The sequence below is a fragment of the Eptesicus fuscus genome, chromosome 7 (assembly GCF_027574615.1).
Source record: "Eptesicus fuscus isolate TK198812 chromosome 7, DD_ASM_mEF_20220401, whole genome shotgun sequence".
In the NCBI taxonomy this organism is placed as follows: domain Eukaryota; kingdom Metazoa; phylum Chordata; class Mammalia; order Chiroptera; family Vespertilionidae; genus Eptesicus; species Eptesicus fuscus.
Window position 1 is genome coordinate 27,718,066 of NC_072479.1, and position 17,743 is coordinate 27,735,808.

Sequence of the window (17,743 nt, forward strand, 5' to 3'; positions counted from 1 at the left end):
CAGGGCCACTTGGGCTCACCCGGGCCTAGGTGCACGAGGCCTCACCCGGATCCAGGGACACATGGTCGCACCCGGACCCAGGGACGCTTGGCCTCTCCCAGACCCAGGGCCACTTGGGCTCACCCGGGCCTAGGTGCACGCGGCCTCACCCGGATCCAGGGACACATGGTCTCACACCGGACCCAGGGATGCTTGGCCTCTCCCAGACCCAGGGCCACTTGGGCTCACCCGGGCCTAGGTGCACGAGGCCTCATCCGGATCCAGGGACACATGGTCGCACCCGGACCCAGGGACGCTTGGCCTCTCCCAGACCCAGGGCCACTTGGGCTCACCCGGGCCTAGGTGCACGCAGCCTCACCCGGATCCAGGGACACATGGTCTCACCCGGACCCAGGGACGCTTGGCCTCTCCCAGACCCAGGGCCACTTGGGCTCACCCGGGCCTAGGTGCACGAGGCCTCACCCGGATCCAGGGACACATGGTCTCACCCGGACCCAGGGACGCTTGGCCTCTCCCAGACCCAGGGCCACTTGGGCTCACCCGGGCCTAGGTGCACGAGGCCTCAACCCGGATCCAGGGACACATGGTCGCACCCGGACCCAGGGACGCTTGGCCTCTCCCAGACCCAGGGCCACTTGGGCTCACCCGGGCCTAGGTGCACGCGGCCTCACCCGGATCCAGGGACACATGGTCTCACCCGGACCCAGGACGCTTGGCCTCTCCCAGACCCAGGGCCACTTGGGCTCACCCGGGCCTAGGTGCACGAGGCCTCACCCGGATCCAGGGACACATGGTCTCACCCGGACCGAGGGACGCCTGGCCTCTCCCAGACCCATGGCCACTTGGGCTCACCCGGGCCTAGGTGCACGAGGCCTCACCCGGATCCTGGGACACATGGTCTCACCCGGACCCAGGGACGCTTGGCCTCTCCCAGACCCAGGGCCACTTGGGCTCACCCGGGCCTAGGTGCACGCGGCCTCACCCGGATCCCGGGACACACGGTCTCACCTAGACCCAGGGACGCTTGGCCTCTCAGACCCCGGGGCACGTGACCTCACCCATGCCTAGGTGCACGAGGTCTCACCCGGATCCAGGGACACACGGTCTCACCCGGACCCAGGGACGCCTGGCCTCCCCCAGACCCAGGGGCACGCGGCCCCACCTGGACCTAGGTGCACGAGGCCCCACCCGGATCCAGGGACACATGGTCTCGCCCGGACCTAGGGGTGCATGGCCTCTCTCAGACCCAGGGGCACGTGGCCTCACCTGGACCTAGGTGCACGAAGCCACCCGGACCCAGGGGCGCGTTACCTCTCTCAGACCCCTGGTCGCGTGGTCTCACCCGGATCCAGGGGCTCACGGCCTCACCCGTACTCGGGACCCAGCCTTACCCGGATCCAGGGGCCCACGGCCTCACCCGGACCCAGGGTTCAGATTCACCCGGACCCAGGGGCACATGGCCTCACCCGAACCCGGAATCCAGCTTCACCTGGCCCCAGGGGCGCGTGGCCTCACCCAAACCCAGGGGCGTGAGGCCTCACCTAGACCCAGAGGCGTGTGACCACATCTGAGCCCAGAGGCTAGCAGGCTCGCCTGGACTCGGGTCTCAGCGGGGTTTCGTCTTCTTGATCCCAATTCCTGTTGGTCAATTCCCTCTCAGCAATTCCTTCGGTCATTTTCTCAGAGCTCCAGGGCGGCTGCCGCAGAACTCGTTGGGCGGCGGGCTCGGCAAGGCTCCGGTGTGCCCGGTACCCGGCGGTGGGCTGGTCCGGTGTCGCTGCGTCGGCCCTTGGGTCTGCAACGGTGGCCAGTCGCTGAGCGTGCGCACCTGGCCACTTCGGGGCATTGAGATTCTTGAAGGACTCGGAGGTCAGCAAGCACGGAGTCTCCCACCCCATGTCTCCCAGGGGCTCGTCTGTCCGTGCTCGGCAGCGAGTGGAGCCATCCCCTCAGCCGGAGACCGCCGGGGGAACTGCTCCGAGCACGTTCCTGGCCACCATTGTGTCGCCTGAGCCATAGTTCTTAAAGTGTGGACTTTGGGTCACCGGCATCAGCATCATCCTGCGTACCCCTCTCTTTTATTCTAGTTGTAGAGCATCTGCTCAGCCAGCCCCCCGGTCTTTCTGGCTGGTGTCTGCTCTGCTCTCCCGTCGTAGTCTCAATATTGTTGTGGTAGGCAACGATCAGGCTGCCGCCCTATGTCTCCATCTTGGTCCTCCTTTGTACAGTTAAGTCTTGATTGTTGTTGGTGTCACTGGGAGGAATTGTCCTCCAGGCCAATTGGCCGTGAGGACCCTCTTTGTCTATATAGGAAGAGTTGCTGTGCAGGAGACATGTTTGTGGGCCGGGTCTTGATGCAGCCATGCCTTGGCGCTCACTGAGTCTGCCTCTAGAATGCCTCCCTTATGCGAGTGATTGAAATCTGGTGTCATCTCCCACCAACCACTAGATGCCCTCGTTTCTGGGTCTCCAATGCAGTGTGGGTCAGCCACTACCTGAGGCACTCAGCAGGAAAAAGCTTCTGCTCAGCTTGGCTGGGGCGGAGCTACAGGGTGGAGCCTACAACCTTGGCTTCCTGTCAGCCCCGCCCTATGAGGCTCCTGTGTCTGTGTCCCTCTGTATTCCTTGCAAACACCTCTGAGAGAAACGCGCCCTGGAGTTTCGCCCACTGCCAAACAGTCCAGTCCCTCCCCTAATGAATCTGGACTCCCAGATTCTCGCCTGGAACTGGGCTTCAGTGCAGTTGGAACTGGGTCTCAGCGCAGTCTGGCGTCCCTGTCTCCTTCCCAGCAGGGCCACCCAGTGGCGCAGGCAAAAGTTCGTCCTCTGCGCACCTTCCAGTGCGCGCGTCTGGAGCCGCCGCTTCTCTGTGCCTCCGCCACCACAGCCCAAATTCATTCCCCCAGCGTGCGCCTGGCTTCCCAGGGATTCGCCCGGAACTGGGGTTCAGTGCAGTCGGAACTGGGGTTCAGCACGGTCCTGAGCTTATGTCTCCTTCCCGCTAGGGCAGTTCAGTGGCGCAGGCAACAGTCCGTCCTTTGCGCCCCTTCCCGTGCGCGCCTCTGGAGCTCTGCCTTCCGCCGCTCCTCTGTGCCTGCGCCCCACAGCCCAGATTCATTCCCCCAGCCTGCGCCTGGCTTCCCAGGGTTTCGCCCGGAACTGGCGCTCAGAGCAGTCGGAGCCGGCGCTTAGCGCACTCCGGAGCCTTTATCTCCTTCCTGCCAGTGAACGCCGGCCAGGCCGTCAGCCGCCCCCTCCTCTCCGGCTCCATCCTCCCCGCAGGCGCGCGCTCGTGTCTCCGCCAGTTTCTCCATACCTCAGGCTTTTACGGCTCCCCCGATTGTCCCCGTGGCCTTCTCCTTCCCCCCATCTGTGGGCATTTCAGTCCGCCAGCTCTCCTGTGGTTCTGGACGATGTCCGTTCTGACCTCTAGTTGTGCCTTTGAAATTGTTGTGCCCGGCTGCAGGTTAGGTGTTTCACCTATGCCGCCATCTTGGTTTCTCCACAACAAACAATCTCCAGAGATCATTTTGAATGAGAAAAGTGAATCAGTAACCAAGAGAAAGTGGTAAATGGAGTCAGAAAAATGGCCAGCTATCTTCTCCTAACCTCTCAACCAGAAACAAACAAGCAAATAACAACAAAAACTGTAGCCACATGTGCTTATTGTGGGCTTGGAGAGCTGGAGCAAGGTTCGGTGGTGATGGACCCTCATTAGACATTTGGGTTAGGAACCCCTATTTTCAACTCATAATCAAGAGGAGTGCAACTGAGAGTCACTTTGCTGATATTATCACTTGGGTCACCATTGCTATTAGTCTGTTCAATAAGGAAAAAATATCCAAAAGACCTCCTGCTCCTGGGCTCTTACAGCAGCTAGATCCAGTTCCTGTTCCCCTGATTGCTGGGTATTCTGAGGGGGCAGCAGAGCCTGTAAGGAGCTGGAACATGTGCGTATGTGTGGAGGTGGCAAGTGGGGGTTAATGCCTTTTATGGCCCATTGCTGAGGGGCTGTGTAAAGATGGGGTTGGGTAACACGGCTAGTCTTTCAGCAGCCCCCCTTCTCACTTTTTCTCCTCTTTTATCCATTCTATATACTTCAAAAGACCCTCACGTTTTATTGTAAAGTTATTTCCCAGAAAACCAAACCAAATTAGTAGAAGCTATTGAAACTTCCAGACCAAAATGCAAGTGTCCTGATATAAGAGATGACAAAAGGGGTCAGTACATGTGGAATAGTTAGTGGGAGAAATAGCAAAAAATAGAGTTGTGTGAGGTCCATGCCTAATCACATGGGGACAAAGCATTACCACTTGGGAATCTGAGAGGACTATCCGTGCACCACTCAGTGATTTAAATACCAGAAATGATGCAATTTCAAGTGAAAAATTGAATCTGTGGCAGCATCAGTGTTTGGCAAATCAGCTTTCTGGCCAGTGGCTGTGTCTCTTTGCATTCATCTTGCAGGATCCTGCAACTGAAGAGTTCTTGCCACATATCCTTTTGAGTTGGACTGAATAGCATATCACTCTGACCAATTTTGGCTCGTTCACAGCATAAAGTGGAGCTTGGTGTATTTGATGCTGAGGCCCTGGGAAAACTCAAATTTCATTAAGTGGCCCTTCAGTGTTCTTCCCTGTGTCTCAGGAAACTGTGTAAAAGGTGCAGACCAAGAGAGACACTTGGCTGTTTGTTTAAAAATTCTTTTAAATTCAATATTATTGTGCAATAGTTTCGGATATTTATAGCACAGTGGTTAGTTAGCAAAGTGTTCTCCCTGAGATTCCCAGTACCCAACTGGCACCATACATAGTTATTACAATACTAGAAGCCCGGTGCACGAAATTCGTGCATGGCGGGGGGTTGTCCCTCAGCCCAGCCTGTACCCTCTCCAATCTGGGACTCCTGGAGGGATGTCCGACGGGCAGTCGGACATCCCTCTCACAATCCAGGACTGCTGGCTCCCAACTGCTTGCCTGCCTGCCTTCCTGATTGCCCCTAACCGCTTCTGCCTGCCAGCCTGATGACCCCCTAACCACTCCGCTGCCAGCCTGGTTGATGCATAACTGCTCCCCTGCCAGCCTGTTTGCCCCCAACTTCCCTCCTCTGCCAGCCTGGTCACCCCTAACTGCCCTCTCCTACAGGGTTGATCACCTCCAACTGCCCTCCCTTGCAAGCCTGGTCCCTCTCAACTGCCCTCCCTTGCAGGCCTGGCTCCTCACAACTGCCCTCCCTTGCAGGCCGGGTGCTTCCCAACTGCCCTTCCCTGCTGGCCATCTTGTAGTGGCCATCTTGTGGTGGCCACCTTGTGTCCACATGGGGGCAGGATCTTTGACCACATGGGGGCAGCTATATTGTGTGTTGCAGTGATGATCAATCTGTATATTACTCTTTTATTAGATAGGATTATTGGCTATATTTCCTATGCTATACTTTATATCCCCATGATATATTTTGTAACTCCCAATCCTGTACTTTTCAATCCCTTCACATTTATTATCCAGGGTGATTTGATGAGCTAGTAAAAAGGGGGTATGCCGTGGAGTTGGGATAACTTCTGGGACATGGGGATGCTACAGAAGGTAACACAAATTATCTCTTCCTGAATCTTGGGTGCTGTTGAGGGCTGGGCTAGTCAAGCAGGTTCAGTTGAGGCTCAGGAAGAGTGGTTTAATGGGATGAAGCCAGACATTAGACTGAAGCAAAAGGCTTGTCAGCATTGCTGACCAGACTATTTTGACATGTCTTTACCACCTGCAGTTAGTGGCATTTGGGTGTCACTCTATGAAGTTTTCACATATATAGCAGTCAAGTAGGTCTAGGATCTGGGACAGCCCAGGATCAGCTACCACTGAAGCCCTCATTGCTGAGTGTGGCTGCCTTTCCCTCTTGGGCAGGGCAGCTCTGACCCCGAGCTTGACCCAATCTGGGAAAATGTGAAGACCAAAAGAATTATAATGAATTATAAGCTATTGAACAAAATAAAAAAATTCATGAGTCCATACCAATGAGCTAATAAATAAATGTAGGAAATTTATGCTTCTTTTTTTACATGAGAATGTAGAAGAAAAATAAAAAGATATAAACCTTCATAAATGAACTTCTAAAGACTTTCACTGGCTCTCTGAAATTTCTATGTCATTTGGCATTTTACAGGAAATGTATTATGTTCCTTTCTTCACAAGCTTCCATGAAAGCAAATTTTCATGTTATCCAAGCCAGATTTATTGAGACATGCAGCGTGTGATGACTTTGGGACAATTACCTTGCAGTTAGTTACTCCACTGAGATTGAATGAAAATTTGCCATGGTTTCAGACAACTCTTTTGGAACATGTCCAGTTTTAATAATGCAGTTGCCAAGGAACATTTCCTAAAGGGAAAAAAGACAAGAACATCAGCAGAATACAACTATTTAATAACAAAGTTAAAAGATTGTGTGTAGAAAGGATGCTAAGGGTCAACCTTTAAGATCACAAAAGCAATAATTCCAAGTTGGAAGTTGAAACCTGGGTCTTAGAGTTTCCCATGGTACCATATATTTCTGTTTGTATTGAAAAATGTTTAATGTTATTCTACTAATCCCAATTCTGCTAGCATTGAACATTTTGGATTCTTATTATTAATGCTATGTTTGCATAATACTTCATCTTTTTTTCAGAGGCTTTCACATTTATGATCTCATTTGAAGGCCTCTGTGGCTTGTTCAATGGCCTTTTCATTAAATCACATCACCTCTCCACTAACTTTTTCATTCCTCTTGTGACTGAAAAGTACACCTCAATTGTTACCATAAATAATTCTAAGTTTTATTATTGTGCTGGATGGAATATTGATTATTGAGTAAAAAGGCTTAACCATTTGAAGATGGCATACAATACAAATTTAGATCTACTTTCTACAAATTTATGTCTGTGCGGTCCAGGTTTTCTAGCATATTAGAGCTGTCCCTTCAGCAATTGCTTTATGCTTGCTGACCCTGAAACCATGTAAGCTTAATTCAAATAAACTCTATAACAGTGAGGTGCATGTGCTCACATTGACACTTCTTTTTTTATGTTTTGATAAACATGAAGACTGTAATAAAAAAACATCAAATGCTGTAGCATAATAAATAAGAACACTATGAAAATGTATAAAATAGAACAAGGTAACATTCAAGAGAACTAAATTTTTTCAATCATAGATCATTCTTTGCAGACAGCTCAAAGAATCGTATATGTGTTCAGACTTTTGTATTATTTGACTATGCAATGTATTGGCAGAAGATGAGATCTGCCATTCCTAATATTTAGGATATGCAGATCCCTTAATTGGGGATGCGATTGGGGAAGAAAAGCACTAATGCATCCTACCTAATAATAGACAAATATGCAAATTGACCATACCTTCGCTATGCCCATGATTGGCCAGGAGGCATGTGGGGGTGGGACTCGGGGTGGCCGGGGTGGCCGATTGGGCCAGCGGGCCGCTGAGCTCATGTCGCCAGCGGTGGCGCGAGCTCAGCGTCTGCGCCATGGCTGTGCTGCGGCACAGAAGGGGCCTCTGGGGCAGCAAGCTCACGTCCCGCCGCAGACCATCAAAAGCGGGGGAGCTGGGTGCCTGTCCGCTCAGGCACCAGGCCTTTCAGAAGCCTTCACCGCACTGGAGGCTTCTGAAAGGCCTGGTGCACCAGCGGACAGGCACCCAGCTCCCCCACTATTGAAAGCGAAAGTGTGGGAGCTGGGTGTCTGTTCGCTCAGGCACCAAGCCTTTCAGAAGCGTCCGGTGTGGCAGAGGCTTCTGAAAGGCCTGGTGTACCAGCAGACAGGCACCCAGCTCACCCATGATCAAAAACGAAAGCGTGTAGGGGACCCTACACGTGCATGATTTAATCATGCAATGGGCCTCTAGTTTTAATAATAATGTTCTAATTTTATCATGGGTTTACATAGCTTTTAAAAAAGTAAAGAGAAATGACTAAACTGCATGTCAGTCATATATTATTATTGCCTAAGTATTGGTTTTATAATAAACTAGTGGCAAGGTGCATGAAATTTGTGCACATTAAAAGGGAATTAATTAGAGGAAATATTTTAATGTTGCTATTTTCCCTTTCTCTATAATAGAAGTGTCAGAGATGTAAAAAAAATTAATAAAATATTTATGAAAATCTTCCTCCTATCAGAGTCTGGGGCTTACAGCGGGACCCAGAGTCAAGTCCCCACCCACCTGTGCGTGCCTTGAAATCGCGAGAGACCCAGACCCGGCCGGCCCCACCCACATTGGGCAAGATACAGACCCAGCTGGCCCCACCCCTGTCAAGACCCACTGGGCGGGGGCACATGCTCAGGTCCCCCGTCAAGTCCCGCCAGGTGGGGGGTGCAGCCTCAGGGCCCCTGCAAGCCCCGCCCAGCAGGGGGGCACAGCCTCAGGTCCCCTGGCGTATGCCAGTCACGGGGCGGGGGTGGTTTGAGGTTTCCCATCAAGCCCTGCAGGGAGGGCATGGGGAGCAGCCTCAGGTCCCTGCTGATTGCTCATTATGGCTCATTACGGGAACCCTGCCTCCGCTGTGGGCACAGACATCTTATGTTACGGGAACCCAGCCTCCTCTGTGCATGCCACCATCTTGTGACAGTGTTATGGTGTGAGGGTCAATTTTCATATTACCTCTTTAGTATATAGGATGCAACCCAAGAACAACCTCAATTTTGCAAAATAATTCTGTATATTTTAAATTGAAACCAAAATGTGGGTTTTGAGTCCCAGTTTGTTGGCTCACAAAATCAAGGAATGAAGTCATGGACAAAAACACAGAACCAAGTTTATTGAGAGAAGCCAATCCTGGAAAAGGTGCAGCTGGGGTTCCTGGAGCAGGCCAGTGTCCAAAGCTTAAAGTCTATTAGTCCATGTGTAGAGTCCCATGTGGCTTATGCATAGCTCCTGTGCAAAGGGGGGTGGCGGGGAGGGAGGGAGCGCATGTGCTTTTTTGTATATGCTAGTATGCTTGTTAGTTCCTGATTGGTCTTTTCAAATAATTTTGCCTAAGCAACATTCTTGGGATTGGTTTATATGCCTTACTACCTTGTGATTGGTTATCTGCAAGCTGCCTGTCTTAGCAATATCTATACATTGTAAAGTTCATGCCTTTGGCCCATGTCTCTTCAAAATGACTCTACAACCCCAAAATTTTAAACTCACTTACACAAGATGCCAAGCCCACAGAACACAGAGGAAGAAAATGGTAGGCTATGGAGCAAACTTTCCTTTAGAGGAAATGAAAAGTTACAGAAGTGTCAATTTTGGTCATAAGATAAAACATTATTAAGGACCAGCTTGATGTTGTAACAACTTAATGTTATAAAGTAGGCTGGCCTTATAAAATATGGAAATACAAATGCCTTGTCTCAGGACATCAGCATCAATTTATTTATGGATTAACTGTTACAGTTGTTAAAAAAACAAAATTCAACCAAGTAAATTTGAAAATTTAATTGGCTTTATGAAGCAATTAATGAATTGGGCAGCATCCCATCTCCATGGCAGAAGGATGCTCAGATGAGTTGTACAAAATAGGTTATTATAGGAAGCAAGGTAAGGTAAAGGAGCTATTAACAAAAGAAAAGAAAGGGTTATTTTTAGATCAGGACTTCTTTGGGGGGGAAGGGAACAGCCAGGGTGTTGTTCTTGTTTTTTTTATCATGCAAATTATTTCTTTTTATGGGATATAGACAGGGCCATTGTGACAGATGGCCTCTTTGGTGTTGAACAGAAAATTCCAAACTAGTTGATTAAGATTTTATATCTGGGAGAGATTGAAACAGCATTTAGGTCAGGTATAAAATACAGGTTTTGTATCAGGGGCTTTATCACAAGTGGTGCCATTTGGGGATTATTGTTTTTCTCTTTACCATTTAATTTTGTGATGTCACTCTCCAATGTGATCTTATAGGTATCTTGTTTTCTATATTTCCTAATGTCGTATCTCCTGATTTATATTTTTATGAAACTTTATTATAAATGGATCGTGAATCTCAGAAAACTTAAATCAAGATTAGTTTTCCTCCTAATGTATGTATAACCTCCTGCATGATGTTATGTCTTCAATTTAATTTCCACAGAGATATAACTAAGGGGAAGAAAATGAACCTATAGTAACAGTGGTTTTGATTTACATCTAAAAATTGATTTGAAATAAAAGTGTTAATCAATAAATAGTTGAAAGAAAAATAAATGCTATTGTACGTTTTACTCAGACTTAATATTTTAAATAATGTTTAAAATATTTACCATATTGTTATTTAAAATTATATTCAATATTATTATTTACTAGGGGCCCGGTGCATGAAATTCGTGCACTGGGGGTGGGGGGGTCCTTCAGCCCATCCTGCCCCCTCTCACGTACTGGGAGACCTCAGGGGATGTCCTACTGATGGCTTAGGCCTGCACCCCATGGGGAGCGGGCCTAAGCTGCAGTCTGGCCTTCCTTTGTGGGAGGCAACTGGGCTGATCAGGGGAAGGCACCAGCCCCATCATCCCACTGCTGCAGCCACTGCCAGTCACCGCAGCCACCAAGGTGTTTTCATCAACACGGACTCCAGTCCCTTCACCAAGAAAAAAATGACAACTTTCTTTAAGCATTTTCAAGATGTGTCTTTCATAGGATATGCATTTCTTTCTTTCTTTCTTTTTTATTTTTTTAAACCTCACCTGAGGATATGTTTCCATTGACTTTTAGAGAATGTGGAAGAGAAAGAGAAAGACAGAGAAAAATACTTTGATTGGTTGCCTCCTGCATGAGCCCTGATCTGGGCCCAGGCCAGGGAGGAGCCTGCAACCTAGGTACATGCCCTTGATCAGAATTGAACCCAGACCCTGCTGTCTGCAGGCCAAGGCATTATCCACTGAGTCAAACCGGCTAGGGCAGGATATGACATTTCTTAGCCCTCCAGCAGTGGACCTTCATTTTTTTCTCCAGGAGTGTGGTGGAAAAGCCCTAGATCACCTTTTTGGATTCTTATTACCCAAGTTACTAAGAATATTACCAGTGGCATACAGGGAGCTTAGCCAATGTGCAGTCAGAAAAGGTGTTTCCTCTATAGTTCACACCAATGGAGGGCTGGGCCCTGCCCAGGCCTAAAGCCTCTGGCCGAAACTTTAGGCCTGGGCAGGGGCCCTCCAGCTCCCTCTGATCACCTGCTCTGCCCCTGCCCAGGCCTAAAGCCTCTTGGGCAGGAGCGGAGCCCGAGCTCCCTGCCATCGATGGCAGGGGTTCTGCTCCTGCCCCAGGCCTTTCCTCACAGTGACCTGGGTGCCAGGATGTTCCTGGGACACAGGTGATGGGCGCCTATGTATGCAAATTAACCTCCATCTTTTTTTTGGTTAATTTGCATAGTCACTCTGATTGGCTATGGGTGTAGTGAAGGTATGGTCAATTTACATGTTTGTCTATTATTAGGTAAGATAATACTATTTTAATAAAATTATCTTATGTTTGTTACTTCTATAGCTAATATTTATGGCATTTATAATGTGCTAGGCATTATGTTAAGCACTTACAGGTATTTTTACCTTAAACTTACAACAGTCCTAAGAATTGGAAATGATTTATTACCACAATTTTATTGATAGGAGTACCTAGAATTAGTTAGGAAGGTCACATTTCTAGTGAGTGATGAAACTGGGAAACAAAGTAAAAGTTGGTCATCTATCTCCAGAACTTTTACTACACTGTTTTATTAAATGATAAGTTGTCATTTTGTCCCTATGTGTGTGTATGGTGTGTGTATTTTCTATATCGTTATCATGTTTATATTAAACTACCTATCCACAAAATTTGTACTCTCTTTCTCTCAACTTACATAATTAAAGAAAAACAATAGGCTAATGGGACATGTAGCATCTTATTTAAGATACAGCCTATCCCAGGTATACAAATTCAGCCAAAATTCAGCCACAATAATCACAATGAATGATTGCTTTTTAGACTCAAGGCTGCAAAATATTTTTCCTCATATTAAAGTGTCCAATTTTGTAATCTCTTTTTTCAAGTTGAACTTGAAATGAATCTTCAATCATTTAGTCAGTGACTCTGATTACAATTATAATATTTTAACTGACTCTGTATGAGTTCTCAGCCCCATTTCCATCTATGATGCTTATATATTTGTGTAATAAAGAACAACCTTACACACGGCATTGATTTTAGAACTGAAACAGTCGTAACTTTGTTGACCTTTGGTTTTGTATTGGTCATGGTGGTTGACTCCTTGACATTTTTTTTTACTTCCCCATTATTAATTTAGGCTATCTTTTTAACCCCTTTCTATGTTGCCAGGGATTTAGAAATAGAACCAGGACCTAATCTTTGCCTACAAGGTATGAGTGGAAGCCTGTTGGGATGAGAGTAGAGTTGTTGAGATTTCTTTTTTTCCTAAAATAGACACAGAGATGATGAAATCCCTTTTGTGGAACTGCTGCAGATGTCTTGCCAACCTTACATAGTCAGAGGGCCACACCAATTAGCATAGGAGGCTTGAGAGCAGGGAAGAATTCAGGGCTTTGAATCAGGTCTTCCAACCAATCCTGAAAACTCCCTACATTTAGACTATTAGGTGAGACAGATTCTTTTATTATTATTTGTATTTTCTTGTATTTCTTGCATTTCATTATTCCCTGCATTGTACATAAGCATTGAAAGCATATGATTCTGTGGTGTCAGTACCACATCTGCACTCACATCTTGAATGGCCATAAATTAGAGCTTTCGGTCTGCTGCAAAGACAAGATCAATTTCTATCTAGAACTGTGACATAATACTAGATTAGCCCAAGATTATATCTTAATATATGATGATTTTTTGTGGCATAATGTGGACTCAGGTTTTTGTAGTAGTTGTTAGTGGTGGTTGTTTTTAACTTGCATTGCAAATATTTATTTAACAGCAATCTTATTCAAGGCCCTCTAAGGAAAATGACAATAAATATGACCCATCACCACCCTTCAATCACACTTTAGGAAAGGAGGTAAGTACCTACTTAGGAGTAAGTTTAAGACACTGTGAGATTCATTATAAGGTGATTAATCTAGTCTACAACATCAGGGGGAAGATTTCCAAGAGGAGTGCCTTCTGAACTTAGATTGAATGAAAAACAAAAACTGAACAGAAGATAGCCAAGTAAAATGACATGGTGTTTTGAATTGCATACACAAACACTCAGAAATAAAAGACAGCAAACCATATTGATCAATATACAAAAAAGTCAGTATGACAAAGGCATACTAGTGCAGTTAGTTGAGTGACAGAGGCTGGAAACAAGATGGCAAAGGGATAGATGAGTCTGGAGAAGTTGGTAAGAGGAGAGGAAATATTACAAAAGGAACTTGTAAAGCTGTAGTATGAAGTTTGTATTGTTACCTGTATGAAGGAGGAAGTCAGTGGAGAGATTTATTCAAGAAGTGACATGCATATATCTGTGTGTGTGTGTGTGTTTTTGGGGTTGGGAGACAAAACCAAAAACCCTTTTGCTTTTCTGTGGATAGAATTGGAGTAGACAACTTTATTTTTTATTGTTGACAGTATTACAGATTCCTACTCATCCCCTTCCCCTTTACTTACCTGGTGTAGACAACTTTAGAACAAAGATGTCAGTCAAGTGTTAAGAGTTATTGAGGAAAGAAATGATGTAGCCTGAACAGAGATTGTGGCATGGGGAAGAAGAAAAGTAGATGAATTTGAGCAACTAGGATAAAAATATATATTTATTATGCAACTGAACTGGAGTTCATTAGAAATAGCTGCCTTGTGAATCATAAAAATATAAATTAACCTATGGGAATGGATGAAATATCTCAGCAATGTAATATATATATATATATATATATATATATATATATATATATATATATATATATATATATTTAATAGAAAAGAACTAAAGGCAGGTCTTTGAAAAATATCAACATTTAGAAATGGCAGAAGTAAATAAAAACAGCATAAATAAGCAAACAAAAAACTAAGAGAAAAGTAGTGAGTTAAGAGAAAACAATATTTCATGAAAGTGGGAGGAGGCAAGAGTGTCAGATGTGGTACTAGTTAATATAGGGGGATGGGGAGAAAATGGGAAGTGTTCAATGGTTTTGGCAAAAATGTGGTCATTGGTGACCTTGGGGAATAGCAATTTCAGTGGAGTAGTGTGGGAAGAATATGGATTAGTATGGGGTTTAGGAATGAATTAGAGGTAAATAAGGAAAGACAAAACTCAAGCTACTAATGTGAAGAGGAAAATAGAAGGCATTAAGTAGAGGGGACAACTAGAGCTCTGCACTGATGTGTGAGTCATCAAGAATTCTGACTATGTACCCAAGAACTGTCACTGTGAACTGGGACTTATGCTTACGTGTACTGTTTACCAGACACAGATTGGTACCTATTTTGCATTTAGAATGATACTTAAACCACAACAGCATGCTGACTCAGCAGATTGATTCATACTTGATGGAGAGTTTCTCTCAAGTATGCATGCAAAGTGCAGTGTTAGGCTTACAGCAATTCTTCAGTAAACATCCACACGATGTGGTTAAAGGACTGGGTCCATCAATCTTGGGTTGCCTATCATTTTGTGAAAATCAATTTAAATCTCTAGTTTTCTTTGCTTATAATCCCTCTCTCCCTAATGCTGGTCCTATATTAGTGTAAGATGAGGTTATATCACTTATGATTAGAAATAATTCAATTTATATTATCTTTGTATGTTCTCTAGAATATATTGTTAGAGAAATGCACACATATTTTTATGACAGACCAAATCAGATGGCTTTTGAAACTGCATTGAATGTATTAATAAGAAATTTTCATCTTAGCACAATTTCATGCCTTTTTATTATTATTACTAATGCCACCATGTTAACATAAATTATTTTAATACAGAAAATAAATAATTATTATCAAGTATCAAGTGAGAGTAGAATGTCCAATTTCAAATAAAAGCACTTATTCAATTACAAAATACTTATTTCATAGACATATATACTAGAAAATAAATTTTAAAAATGTTGAAACCATAATGAAATAAAAAACACATAGTTGAGTTGTTCTTTAACTGATTTTAATAGTAAGAAAAGCTAGAAATATAATATATTCATATATTAACTAAATTTTATTTTACAGGGAAAACATATTATGAAAGCTTATATAGCTCAAAGGGAATAAATAATTCTTTTAATAAACAAAATTTATGAATCTCATTGGATGCTCATACGGTACATATTTAGGAAAAAAATTTCTAATCATAATAAAAAGAATAAACTATAAAATAAACAAAATTGAAATTTTCTGCTTTGTTGTTATTAAGGACACTTAACTCACCTTTCTGTTCAGTCTTAGAAAGAAAACGTCCTGGAATTCACCAATAAATCATTGAGACCCTGGTGAAACTTACCAATTCAGAGGGAGATTAAAAGTTCCACTCACTGAAACACAGCAAGCCTGTCACCTATCAAAGGTTGCACCTTTGGAGTCTTTCTAATAAAGGTCTGAGGAGTAATCTAATGTGCCATTAACATCAAAGTGTCTGCAGCCTACAATATTGCTTTTGCTTTAAACATGTTGAGTAGCAACAAGCTGGCTTGCTTCCAGATTTTTAGTTGCTTCTGGGGGAAGCACTGAAACTTTATTATAGTTCTTTGAAAACAGACTGGCATATAAGTGGCTTATAGAGAAAATTGTTTCTTGCAAAATATCACCTTTTTTTTTCTAAAACATATTTTATTCAGTTTGAACAGCAAGAGCATTGGTTGTGCAAAATTCCTAAAGTTATGTTATCTGTGGAAGTGGGATATTCCTTTCCCCACTGAGTGTTGGGGGTGGTGTCCTTAAGATATCTCAAGAAAAAAAAATTTTCTGCAACTCACATGGGAGGATGAGTGAGTTTCATTTGTGTGAAGTTACACCTCTATGTTTCCAAAGTCCCATTTCCTTAATCCAGTCCTGAAAGAAGTGCAGTTTGGGATTCAGTAGAGCTAAAGCAAAACCAGTGTCCAGAGTTTCCTTTCCATGGTGGACTCAGGACAGCATCAAGCTAGATGCAGTCCATTAGTCCATTGTGTGGGGTCCACACGGTCATGAGCCTCGTGGTTGAATGCAGGAACATGACAGGAGTCAACCAAGAGGAATCAAGAGTGCAAGAGCACAAGAAAGAGAGCGCCTTTGTTTAGGGGATTACATATTCCAAGTCTTCCCATGCTTGCAGTGACTATTCTGGCCAATGACCTTCTCAGTTGTGACTGACAAGCAAGTATCTTCCCTATTTCACCCAAACTTTACTGGGCTTGTGTCTATTCTTCCCCTGTCCAGTCCCTTCCCCTAAGTGATATGTGGGGAATAGATCTGGGGAGTATTAAACTGCAGCTTCTTGGCAAAGCTAGCTGCACAAGTTGCATGCCTACAATATGTGGCCTTCCCTTTGTTTCTTTCCAGTTATTCATAACTAGGTTAATTACAATGGTATCAGTTATAACACATATAATACAAGGAGGTAAATCTAAATTTAAAAATCTAGAACAGAATACCCTAGTTTTCTCAGTTACTACCTGCATTACTGAGTCCCCTACTCTATTGCTAACAATTGAGGAGGTTGTGGTTTTTTATCCCCCTACAGCCCTACAGTTTGTTATATCTTTTTTATTTAACATGTAGGTAATAGCATGCATTTATTTCTGTATAGGATCAGAGAGAGGTTCTCCACATAATATCAAATAACATTCCACATGGGCCAATGGTAGATGTTCTATATTAGTGAATTGTATCATTACCCTCCAAAATTCTCACCTCACTTGGGAGCCTCATTATTTCCTATTATCCAGTCTATCCAATTATTTCTTTTGCTTTCCTCTTTGGTATGAATAAAAATGTATATACATATTCACTGCCTCAATACCAAATGGACAGGAACCACTCTTTATTCTGCATATCAAATAGGTAGGCACTCTTCTAAAGTTTGTGCATATTTTACTTCATCCATCCACACAAGTCTTCTTATGTGAGTGTAATTTTTCCCATCTTTATATATAAAAGCTTAAGCGACCATTACGACCAGACGACCGGATGACTGGATGACCAGCCAGTAGCTATGATGCACACTGACCACCAGGGGACAGACACTCAATGCATAAGTTGCCCTCTGGTGGTCAGTGTTCTCCCACAGCCAACCTCCCGTGGTCCCTCCTCCCGTCCAGCCAGCCCCCATCAGCCCCAATCAGCCCCGATCCCCAATTGGGACTGGGCAAGATGGCCCCGATAGGCCCTAATTTCTGGCCAGGCTGAGGAACCCCACCCATGCACGAATTTGTGCACTGGGCCTCTAGTGTTAATATATTTTTTAAAACCCTGAAGAATAAAAAAGAAAAATGTCCAAGAACAATATTATAGGGTGGGGCAAAACCTAATTTATTCTTGTGTTTTTGTTTATTAATTATTGTATTATTTTCCATATGAACAGCTGTAAATCTTTTTTTTTTGGTATTTTTTTAATTTCTTTATTGATTAAGGTATCACATATTTGTCCTCGTCCCCCCATTCCCATCCCAACCCCTCCCCACACATGCCCCCACCCCTCTGTTGTCCTTAACCGCTGGTTAGGCTCATATGCCTGCACACAAGTCCTTTGGTTGATCTCCCCCTTTACCCCCACCCTTCCCTACCCTCCCCCCGAGGCCCGACAGTCTGATCCATGCCTCCTTGTTTCTGGGTCTGTTCTTGTTCATCA

General features: G+C 44.9%; 1 long non-coding RNA gene across 1 annotated transcript in view; it reads left to right on the top strand.

Annotated features, from left to right (window-relative positions):
- LOC129149907 (uncharacterized) overlaps positions 1-15,528 on the top strand; it is a 32,411-nt gene extending 16,883 nt beyond the window's left edge. Inside the window, exons 2-3 of the long non-coding RNA XR_008556705.1 lie at positions 12,923-13,003; positions 15,358-15,528. This is a non-coding gene — a long non-coding RNA (uncharacterized LOC129149907). The remainder of the gene's footprint in view (positions 1-12,922; positions 13,004-15,357) is intronic.
- Positions 15,529-17,743: the final 2,215 nt, after the last annotated feature.